At 40.4% G+C, this 10793-nt stretch overlaps 1 pseudogene; it reads right to left on the bottom strand.

Annotated features, from left to right (window-relative positions):
* Positions 1 to 8281: 8281 nt before the first annotated feature.
* LOC704068 (uncharacterized) lies at positions 8282 to 10436 on the bottom strand (annotated as a pseudogene).
* Between the last annotated feature and the right edge of the window lie 357 nt (positions 10437 to 10793).

Here is a 10793-nt window from a genome sequence, read left to right as displayed (position 1 = left end):
TATCTACATGTGTTGTGTGTCTGTGATAATATTTGGTAAATAAAGTTAGTTTTAATTGTAAGTAAAATAGGAAAGGTTTCAAAATTATCAGTTAAATATAATTGGATACTTGTTTTATTTGACCGTGAGCTGTTTTTGGTTAGAGCCTCTGGATTCAGGAGTTTGGATAGGTGGTCATGATGAGGCCTGGAAACATGTTCTTAGTGTCTAGACCAGCAGCTATGTTTGAAATGCTTGTTCCCTGGTGCCATAAAGAAATAGCATGTGAACATAAATTTAATTTCCTCAGTAAGGCCAATTTTACTTTCTGCAGGAAGGATACCCTCGCCAGCAGTTTTGCCATGGGGGTACACCGAACAAAGGAAACAGGGTCATTTATAACCTGACACATCCACCCTACTGCTGTGTCTGGTTTCCATTGGCTGGAACGGGACCTCACATTCTGTATCTGTCCTGATTGGCTAGCAACTTAGAACTTTTTAAAAGAGGCAAAGGCAGAGGACCACCAAGGAAGGAGGAAGTAACTTGTGGAATGCTGAGAAAGGTAAAAACACCTTCAAATAAGGAAGAGGAACTGGCTATGACCTAATGCTTGCTTGAACCAGTATAAGCATGCCAGGGCAAATATTTAGGCTAAATTGTAGGAGCTAAGAACATAAAGTACCTTGATTTCTTTATTATGGCTAGCAGATATTTAAGAATGTTAGCACAGGTCTTTGAATAAATTTTGCTTCCAAGAGAAGTTACTATTTATTCCTAATTAGATGGGGAGGAAAGTCTCTTTGAAGAGGAACCTCTACTTTACTTCTTACAGCTAGAAGCCAGAATCAAGCCCAATATGGTCTCCTTCTTTCCTACTTTTGCTGCTTGTCTACTGGTTATTTTGGGAGGGATTGGATCCACCGGGTATATTCTTAATAGCTCTATCTTCTATCCTGACCTTTACACCTGGTATATAAATTCAGGACCCAGACAGGCCCTGAGCTTCACAGTCCTCCTGGGTGCCATGTGGCTACTTGAGACCCAGGATGACTGGGAGAAGACATTAGGGCAGGCACCTGTGTCATATTTTCAAAATTATTTTTGGTAATTTAAAATCTTGAAGTCATATTATGTTACATCAAGTAATAGATAATTACAAAATTTCTGAGTCATTTTTAAGTTAAAATACTGAAATGTCAATTATTAAACATTAGTTTAAGTCTATATACCTTGACATGTTATTTTCATACTGAGACACAGGACTAGCTAGATTTCCCAGGCCAACTAATAATCCCTAAGCCTAGCTGGGAAGGTGACCACATGCACCTTCAAACACGGGGCTTTCAACTTAGCTCATTTCCAACCAATCAGGTAGTAAAGAGAGCTCACTAAAATGCTAATTAGGCAAAAACAGAAGGTAAAGAAATAGCCAATCATCTTTCGCCTGAGAGCACAGGGGAAGGGACAATGATCAGGATAAACCCAGGCATTCCAGCTGGCAACCCCCTTTGGGTCCCCTCCCATTTTATGGGAGCTCTGTTTTCACTCTATTAAATCTTGCAACTTCACACTCTTCTGGTCCGTGTTTGTTATGGCTCAAGCTGAGCTTTCACTCGCCATCCACCACTGCCGTTTGCCACCGTCACAGACCCACCACTGACTTCCACCCCTCTGGATCCGGCAGGGTGTCCTCTGTACTTCTGATCCAGCGAGGAGGCACCCATTGCCGCTCCCAATCGGGCTAGGGGCTCGTCATTGTTCCTGTGTGGGCTAAGTGCCTGGGGTTCCTCCTAATGGAGCTGAATAGAGCTATAACACTCACTGCATGGCCCAAGATTCCATTCCTTGGAATCTGTGAGGCCAAGAACCTCAGGTCAGAGAACAAGAGGCTTGCCGCCATCTTGGAAGCAGTCTGCCACCATCTTGGGAGCTCTGAGAACAAGGACCCCCCCACCGCCCTAACAATATGGTACAGAAAAGCTAAATATATTTAGATATGTTAATAAACAATAATTTGAAGAACTGTCTTTCTAAAAAATTTTAAAATGGTTTTTATTTACAAATATTGATGTAAAATAGTTCAAAATTACTTAGGTGTGAACCCTGAAAATTTGAGACAGATCTCAATGTAGAAAGATTATTTTGCCAAGGTTGAGGACGTGCGCCCATGACAGACCCTCAGGAAGTCCTGACGACATGTGCCCAAGGTGGCTGGGGCACAGTGTAGCTTTATACATTGTAGGGAGACATAATACATCAATCAATATATGTAAGAAGTATGTTGATTCAGCCTGGAAAGGTGGGACAACTTGAAACAAAGGCAGGAAAACTCAAAGCAGGGAGCAGGCTTCCAGGTCACAGATAGGTGAAAGACACAGGAACAGTTGCATTCTTTTGAGTTTCTGATTAGCCTTTCCAAAGGAGGCAATCAGAAACGCATCTATCTCAGTGAGGCCAGGGATGACTTTGAATAGAATGGGAGGCAGATTTGCCCTGAGCAGTTTTTGAAGGGGCCCAAGATATATTTCTTTCACAAAGGTTTTCACTACAAATTAGGGCTACTAAGAGTTCAAATTCTAGTTAATATATGTAATTAAAGCTCCTAGATATGAGAGAAACAATTCTGTATTCAGAGTGTATAAACAAAAGCAAGATATGCTTTTGATAAGAAAAGTTATAAAATCATAAAAATGTGTTAAAAAATTTTTGTCTGGTAAAAGTTACTTAAAGGTTTCAAATTGAAGGAATAAAAAGCAGATAAAGCATGATAAATATAAAAAATTGGGAGAGGCCGGGTGCGGTGGCTCACGCCTGTAATCCCAGCACTTTGGAAGGCTGAGGCGGGTGGACCATCTGAGGTCGGGAGTTCGAGACCAGCCTGATCAACATGGAGAAACCCCATCTCTGTCAAAAATACAAAATTAACCAGGAGTGGTGGCGCATGTCTGTAATCCCAGTTACTTTGGAGGCTGAGGCAGGAGAATCACTTGAACCCAGGAGGCGGAGGATGTGGTGAGCCAAGATTGTGCCATTGCACTCCAGCCTGGGCAACAAAAGCAAAACTCCATTTCAAAGAAAAAAAAAAGTTGGGGGAAAATAATATAAAACAAAAGGTTTATGGAAATCTTGTGTGGTTAAAAGATGACAGATTTTATAAATTTACTTATGAGGTTTTGTTAAAATCAGCTTTAGTATAGATAATACACTAATACAAAAGTAAAATTTTGTTTTCTTTTTTAGAACAAAAATGTTATGTAGTATTAATGAGAGAGTAAAATATTTGTGTTCAAATGAGAAATTGATGTTAAACCTTCAAGTTGTGTTTTAATAAATGTTATTAATATACATTTAAAAATTATATGGGATTTCTAAAATTCTACTATGTCTGAATATGTGCCATCAGTCATAATCATGGTGGTTATGTTATTGTAGACCACAGAAATAACAAAATTTCCTTGTCAATTGTATTTTTAACTATGACCATTTTAAGTCATTTCCACAGTTAATTGCTTAATTTTGATGCAGTTTCCGAAATCTTCACAAGCACACAAAATCCTAGAGTATGTTGTCTTTAAGGAGGTTCATGAAAGGATAGGAGGTCTTCACTCTTCTAGATGGGCATCACTTGTTAGGTTCTTTATTCCATGGTTTGGAGTAAATGAGGCAATAATTAGAAATTTATTCCTCATGATAGGCTTTATAGCAGATTCTACTATAAAACCTATGGTTACAAAGCAGACTTTAAATTCTCTTGTGAAAGTTATGTTAAATAACAGAATTGCTCTAGATTACATACTGGCTAAACAGAGAAGTTGCTGGCACTTCTTGTTGCCCATGGAGAAATAAATTGAGTATTATAGAGATTCAGTTGAGGGGATTAATGAATATGCTGTTTAGTTAAAGTGAGTATACTCTTTATCTAGCTCATTCCGTGATCTATTTGATTTTAGTTAGTTTGCTTTACGGGGGCCCTGGCTAAGGAGCATACTCCAAACTCTTGGTATTATCCTCCTGATAGTCATAATAGTAGTCTCCTTGGTATGCTGTATTATCTCTAAATGTTTGCATGCAGCCACCTCTAGAATGTCAAATGGTGTCTCTTCAACTGGAATGACAACAGCTGAAAGAAATGTGTTACTATGAGGGCACCGTAACCTATGAATAATATACTAAGACTGAAAACCCAAAATGATGGTAATTGAGAGTGGTGTTAAGGCCCTACGTTTTGCTCACACACTCACCAAAGTAAGAACCTGAGCAGAAGGGGGAAATTTTAAACAAAATTATGGGAGGTCATAACTTTCTACTGAGCTCTTGCAGTAGGCCCCAACAGACCAGACCAAACCAAAATGGGGTCACTCATGCTAAATGTGACATAATCAAACTAAGACATTAAGGAAACTGATAGATTCTAGAACATATCAGGTTTTGTTTTTCTCTTGTAAACAGGACACTGCAGCATAAGGAGGTACCCACTACTCTTACCATTACAAAAAAAAACATGAAGTCTTTATTCCCACTTTATAAAACCCACTGTTCTGCTATTTCCCACTGGGTTTTGGACCAAATAAGTACATTTACAATGGTAATGGTGACACCAGTGACTAAAGTTTTGGTCAATCTCTCAAAATTGAGAGGATGACCAAAAGGGGGGAATTGTTAAATCATATTTAGCCTAAAGCTGTCTTCTTATATATTTTAAGTTTGATCTAAAGGTTTCTCTGTACATAGTGAACTATAACCTAAATGGAAGTGTAAATAGACTGTAGCCTACTCTTGTGCCAATCACTGAGTTTTGGTCAGTCAGAAGGGGCCAACTGTTCAAACCGTGTTCAAATAAGGCAAACACCAAGCTATAACTAACCTGCTTGCTTCTGTACCTTACTTCTGTTTTCTGTTCATCACTTTCCTTTTTCTGCCCATAAATCTTTTTCCACCACATGGCTGCACTGGAGTCTCAGAGTCTACTCTGGCTCAGGAGGCTGCCCAATTCATGCATGGTTCTTGACTCAATTAAACCCTGTTAAATTTAATTTGGCTAAGGTTTTTCTTTTAACAATTTTATATTTCCAGAAGTAAGAATTGCTTTTATAGAGGAGAAAGACAATAACAGATATAAAATGTATGTATATGAGCTCTCTACTTTAAGACAATAAGGACCTCAAGTAAAAGGGTCATGTTTTATTTTTGTCTATTATTCAAGATAGAATACATGCTGTAACAAACAACCCCTAGATCACAATGGTTTAACAAAAGGGAGGTGTATTTCTTCTTATGTCACAGATAAATAGGCTATTTTGTGGTCAGCTTTTCAAAGACAAATTCAGAATGAGAGGTCCCTTTTTTCAGTGGGTCAGCAACTTCTAGGGTCTTGGAGATGAGTCTTCTACAGCAAGTTTGAAGACAAAAATAGAATAACAGACATTGGATTATCTCTATCTATTCTAAAAATGTTTTCTTCTTCCCAAAAAGAAGAAACTGTTCCTTTCTCTCTTTCTTCTCTTTCTGGTATTTTCATTACATGTAAGTTACATCTTTTGTAATTGTCCCATAGTTCTTAGATTTCATATTTTACAGCTCAATTTTTCATTATTTTTTCTCCTTGCATTTCTGTAATGAAAGTTTCCATTGACATACCCTCAAATTCACTTTCTTTTCTTTGTGCTCTACCAATAAGCCCATCAAAGACATTCTTCATTTTTGCATCAGTGGTTTTGATTACTAGCATTTCCTTTGGTTGTTTCTTACAGTTTTCATCTCTCTTCTTACATTATGCATCTGTTCTTGCATGTTGTCCACTTTTTGTGAGTTACCTCGAGTTACTGATGGCAAGTCTGCATGCATCTGCAGCAACTTCAATTCTTGCCTCCTCAGAAGAAACAATTTGACCAAGGGAAATAAAGCAGAAAAAGAAACCAAGGTAAGTTTCAGAGCAAGAGTGTAAGTTTATTTAAAAAGCTTTAGAATAGGAAAGAAAGGAAAGAACCCTTGGAAGAGACCCAAGTGGGCACCCGAAGGTCAAAGAGGGAAAAAACGGGGCCTTTAACCTTGATTCAGGGAGTTTATAGGCTTGCCTCTTTCCTATGATTCTTTCCTTAGGGTGGGCTTTCAATATGCATGGCGCCCTCCTTACCCTTTGGAATTGAGCATGTGCAGTGTGTTTAGGAAGTTATACAAATGCCCATCTGAGGTTTTCTTCCTTTTTCCAGTGGCGTGTACCTGGAAGATCATACTTCGCCATTTTTGTCCCTTAATGTACATACCCAGGAAGTTGCTTCTACCTGGGGCCTGCCTTTAATTAATACTTTAATGTTAACAGGTGTGGACCATCAGGAAATGGCCTCTCCTTGGCGCTGGCTGCCAATTTATCACTTTTAGAGAGGCAATCCGATAATTGCCAAACCATCACCAGACATTTCCAGTGGTTGGTGAGGGGAGAGCCCTCTCCTGCCCCACTCATGCCTAACTACCTGTAACGAAAGGAACTGAGGTAAATAGGTCTTTTGTGTGAAGTGTTAGATTTATCTATGTGTTAGGTTGTGTTAACTATTTCCTACAACTGTAGATGTCAGAGGCTAAAATTTTCTCTTATGTCTTTGTTTTCATCTCCTCTGTGGTATTTGGGTTTTCCTAGAGATTTCTTAAATAGACTATAACCCTTAGAATTCTTTTCAGCTGTAATGCCCTTTTATTATACAGGACCCCTGTTGATGTGGTAGTATAGGGGCACAAGAGAAGCATTCTATTAATATATTCTTACTATTTAGGTCTCAATGTTTTAGTGGGTCTGTGGGTCCCTGGGCTGTGACCTTCTTAAGTGTTTCTGAACTTCTTTATATAATACAGGAACATTAGAGTGCACTGGATTTGTATAGTTTCCTTCCCTTAAATAGCAGGCTAGAGGGAGTTAGAGTTGAGTATCTCTCTTCCCCCACATCAGTTAGACTCTGTTAATACCCACATTGGATAGGCTCTGGTAAAAATAGTTTCCCTTTAGGGCAGTCCTTTGTTAATGAGAACAGACACTCTGGGTGTATTTCAAAATGGTTACTTTCCCCTTCCCCCTGAGGGATGCATAAGAAGATTTTTCTCTGATCTTCACCCATGAAACCTTGTCATAAAATTTAGTATGGAGGACCCCAAAGGCTGACTTCCTGGAGTTTTTTATCTCTCAAATGTCCCCACTGAGTCTACAGCAATTATTCAATTACTCTACCAGTCTTCAGCTGTGGCTTTTGCTCCTGGTAAACTAGAATTAATCTGTATTTATCTTTCTCTCTAATTTTAAGAACTACAGCTTGCCGTGTGACCTCAATTTGCTAATGGATCTAAGGTGAGTTTATTTTCAGTCTGTTTAGCTTTAAAAATGTGTTTCCTTTAAACATTTCCTGCTGAATAGCAAGCAATTTAAATATTAAATTAAAAACATTTTGGGGATAAATTTTAAAAAGTTTATTCATAATTAGTAAATTTTGTAAAAAGTAAAGAAAACAAATTAACTATACGGTAGTTTCTTGAGACAAAATAGTTCAAAATTCTTGTTTCAATTCGTGTATCCTAGTATCCCTCAAAGATAAGGTTAGTGCAGTTTTTGTCTGCACAATTCATTGCGAACGAGAGACTAAATGTTCCATAATTATTCATCTATTATTTATTAGTGCACTGTTTTTTTTTTTTTTTCTCCCAGAAAAGGATATAGTTTTTTTTAATTCAAGTAACTGCAAATAGGAAACCAGAGGGAAAGCCCCAGGCTGGGACAAATCATGGCTACCCCTCCTCGACAGAACAGGGGGAGGAGGTGGCCTCTACACCCTTTATGGTCGATTCGGGCCCCCTTGCCCACTCTGCTGCAGCATCCTAGGGGCAGGGCCCCACCTTCCCTGGGACTGGGGTTGTCGGTCACGCAGCCTGCCATGCCCCAGCCCCTCTTCCCCACAAAGAGTATCTTGGGGGAGGAGATCGTGGGCAGAACAGGAGGCAATGAGGATGAATGCTTGGCGCTGGTAGCAGCAGCAGTGACAGGTGTCGAAGAATGGAACATTGAACAAAAAACAACACGACTGTCCAGAGGTGGTTTGTGAACAGAGAAAAAGTGGAACCAGAACCTTGGGGGGCAGGGAGGAGCAGGAGGATTTGGAGCTGGCAGGGTGAGCTCCTTGTTATTGGTGCCCCATCTGAGGAGGGGCAAATGGCTGAGTGGCGGAAGCAAAGTAGGGGTGGGGGAGCAGCCCCAGCCCACCTCAGGTAGCGGCCACAGGGCTCGTGGGCCTCACCTGGACAATAAGTGACTGCATCTCCATCACTGCAATATGTTCTCAGATCCCAGGCAGAGGACAAGGGGGCTGGGGCCACCCTGAAGAGGGAGTAGGGGGCTCACACCCCTCCTGCCTTCCTGTAGCCAAAGGGGGCTGTCCAACCTAGTGCAGGGACTAGGGAAGGTGGGGAAGGATAAAAGGTGTGAGCCCCACGTGGTGACAAAGACAGTTTGGCTGGGGGAATCCTGGGACCAGCAGCCCTCTCCATTGGCCACACCTGCTGCCAGGGCAGTGGAGTAGGGCGGGCCAGGATGAGATGGGGCTTGGGCCCCTTTTAAGGCCAGGGGAACCCTCCTAGGCCCCACTATGGGAAGCCAGAGGGAACAATGAAGGAGCAGAGAGGGCGCCCCCAAACCAAAACCCAGAGAGCCATGTCCCCACCACCAAGGGAGTGGGGACGCAGTAGGTGCAGGGTGCGGCTAAGTGGAACGTTAGCCTTGTCCAGGAGGGCACATGTGTGTGCCCGTGGGTGGGCGGGGGGAGCTGGGAACTGAGGCCAGGGGAAGACTGCTCTCCACTCAGCCCATGGGGGCCCTGTAGCGGCTGGTGTGCTGTGTAGTGTGGTGGTGAAGTCACAGATGGAAGATAGGGGTGGTCGCCGGAGGCGGTGATGATGGTCGGCCTGGGGAAGGGCTGGGGGTGGTGGGAGCAGAGCAAAGTTGTCCAGTCCCAGAAGGAAGCTGCTCCTCCAGCAACGAGCAGGCGACACGTACGCACGGTCACTGCTCCTCCTCTGAGAACTCCTGTGAGATGCCCTCCTCTTCCTCCTTCTCCAGTTTTTTGGATCTGCCCCTTGGTTTCCTTCTTGGAGTTGTGGTGGTTTTCCGGGTCTTGGCAGCGTACTTGTTTTTGCTTCCATTTGGTCGGCCCTGAGGTCTTTTAGGTTTTGGCACTTCGCTGGGCTCCTTCTGACTCCCTACCAACGCTGTCGTGGGACTCACGTGAGGCTGCTTGGGCGACCTGCCCCAGCCCCGCTTCTCAGTGCCATCCTTTTTCTGCTTGGAGGCCAAGGGCTGGCTGGACTTTGAGATCGACTCGCTCACCTTCCCTTCTCTAAAAAGTAAGTGGAAAAGTGATGGCTAGGATAGCCTTCTTGGAGCCGTGCCAGCGCCAGAAAGAGCCCCGGCTCGGAGTCCCAATTAGAGGAGATTAGTGCACTATTTTTTTTAAAGCCACTTGACTACGTTATTATAGTACCCTAATCAAATTAATCTGACAATTTTTCACATAAGGCAACATCAACTGAAGTTTTTGCTCAAGTCATTTCTAGAAAAGATCTGCCTTGTTGGGTGCAGACAACTACTATGAAATTTAAAAATACCTATACAATTATTGACAGGTATTCAGCTGCAATGTGACGACTTAAAAAAAAAACTATTTTACTTGTACAACAATTTAGGATTCAGATAAATGAAATAATGTATTTTTTTCTACACATTTTGAACTACCAGTCCCCAACAAAAATTGATTGAGGTATTTTGATTAATTATAAACATAAAAATTTTAGAAAATATCTTTTAAAATTAGCATGCAATAATTTAAAAGACTTTCTTAAGGAGTCAGAACTTGCATTTTTAAATATGACATGTCATGTTTATTTCCTATTCTTGGTTATATAAAGTGGCACAGTAATATCATTAAATAAAGTAAGCTTAATAGATATTTTTGCTGATTGAATTAGCTTGGATACATACATAATGCATGTTTTCACTGGAAACTCAATTTAATTGTCTTTTATTGAAATGTTTATAAGAGATAGAATATACGTAGAATATTACTTGGTGCATTAATATGCTGGATTTTTTAGTTTAGTTCTCGAAATATTTATTGCAAAATTGATACAACTAAATCCCCTGACCATTGAGTTGAATTATGTTAATATAAAGTAGAACCCTTGCAATAAATTAAGAATCTTATAATTCTGGTGAAAATCAAACTAGTTTCTTGTTTAAAAAAAAGGAAACGTTAGTCAAAGATGTAGAGTTCAATTGAATTAAATAAACAGTGACTGTGATTTCACTTGGATATAATCTCCCTGAGGAATTGTAGAAAATTTTACAATTGCTTTAGGATTCAGATATCCTAACCTGTGAAACATGAAGATAGTATATACCTTTCCTGTATATGCTTTTCAACCATTTTGAAAACATGGAAGTTAAAGTATTGCTTTTAGCTGTAAACCTGCCTGCTTTGAAACCTTAATTTATATTTTGAATTTCAGTTATTCCCAATATACTGGCATGGTGGCTTTATTTTACTTGTTAATCCTGAAGAGAACAGAGAAGAAATTAAATGTGTATTTGGAACCACAGACATTATTTTAAAATTATTAAAGTTAAGAATTACTATGCCCATTCTCCTAAACTGCATACATCTTGTTTTTCTGCCTCTCTCTAAGCTTGATTACATCTCTGCACAATTAATGAGCTTTTAATTGGACTTCCTTAATTGGAAATTTGTTGGTTGCAGAACACAACTGCTCATTTGTTCCTTGAG

This window comes from Macaca mulatta, chromosome X (assembly GCF_049350105.2).
Source record: "Macaca mulatta isolate MMU2019108-1 chromosome X, T2T-MMU8v2.0, whole genome shotgun sequence".
Classification (NCBI taxonomy): Eukaryota; Metazoa; Chordata; class Mammalia; order Primates; family Cercopithecidae; genus Macaca; species Macaca mulatta.
The sequence above is the reverse complement of the archived record's forward strand: the minus strand, read 5'-3'. Positions and strand labels throughout refer to the sequence as shown.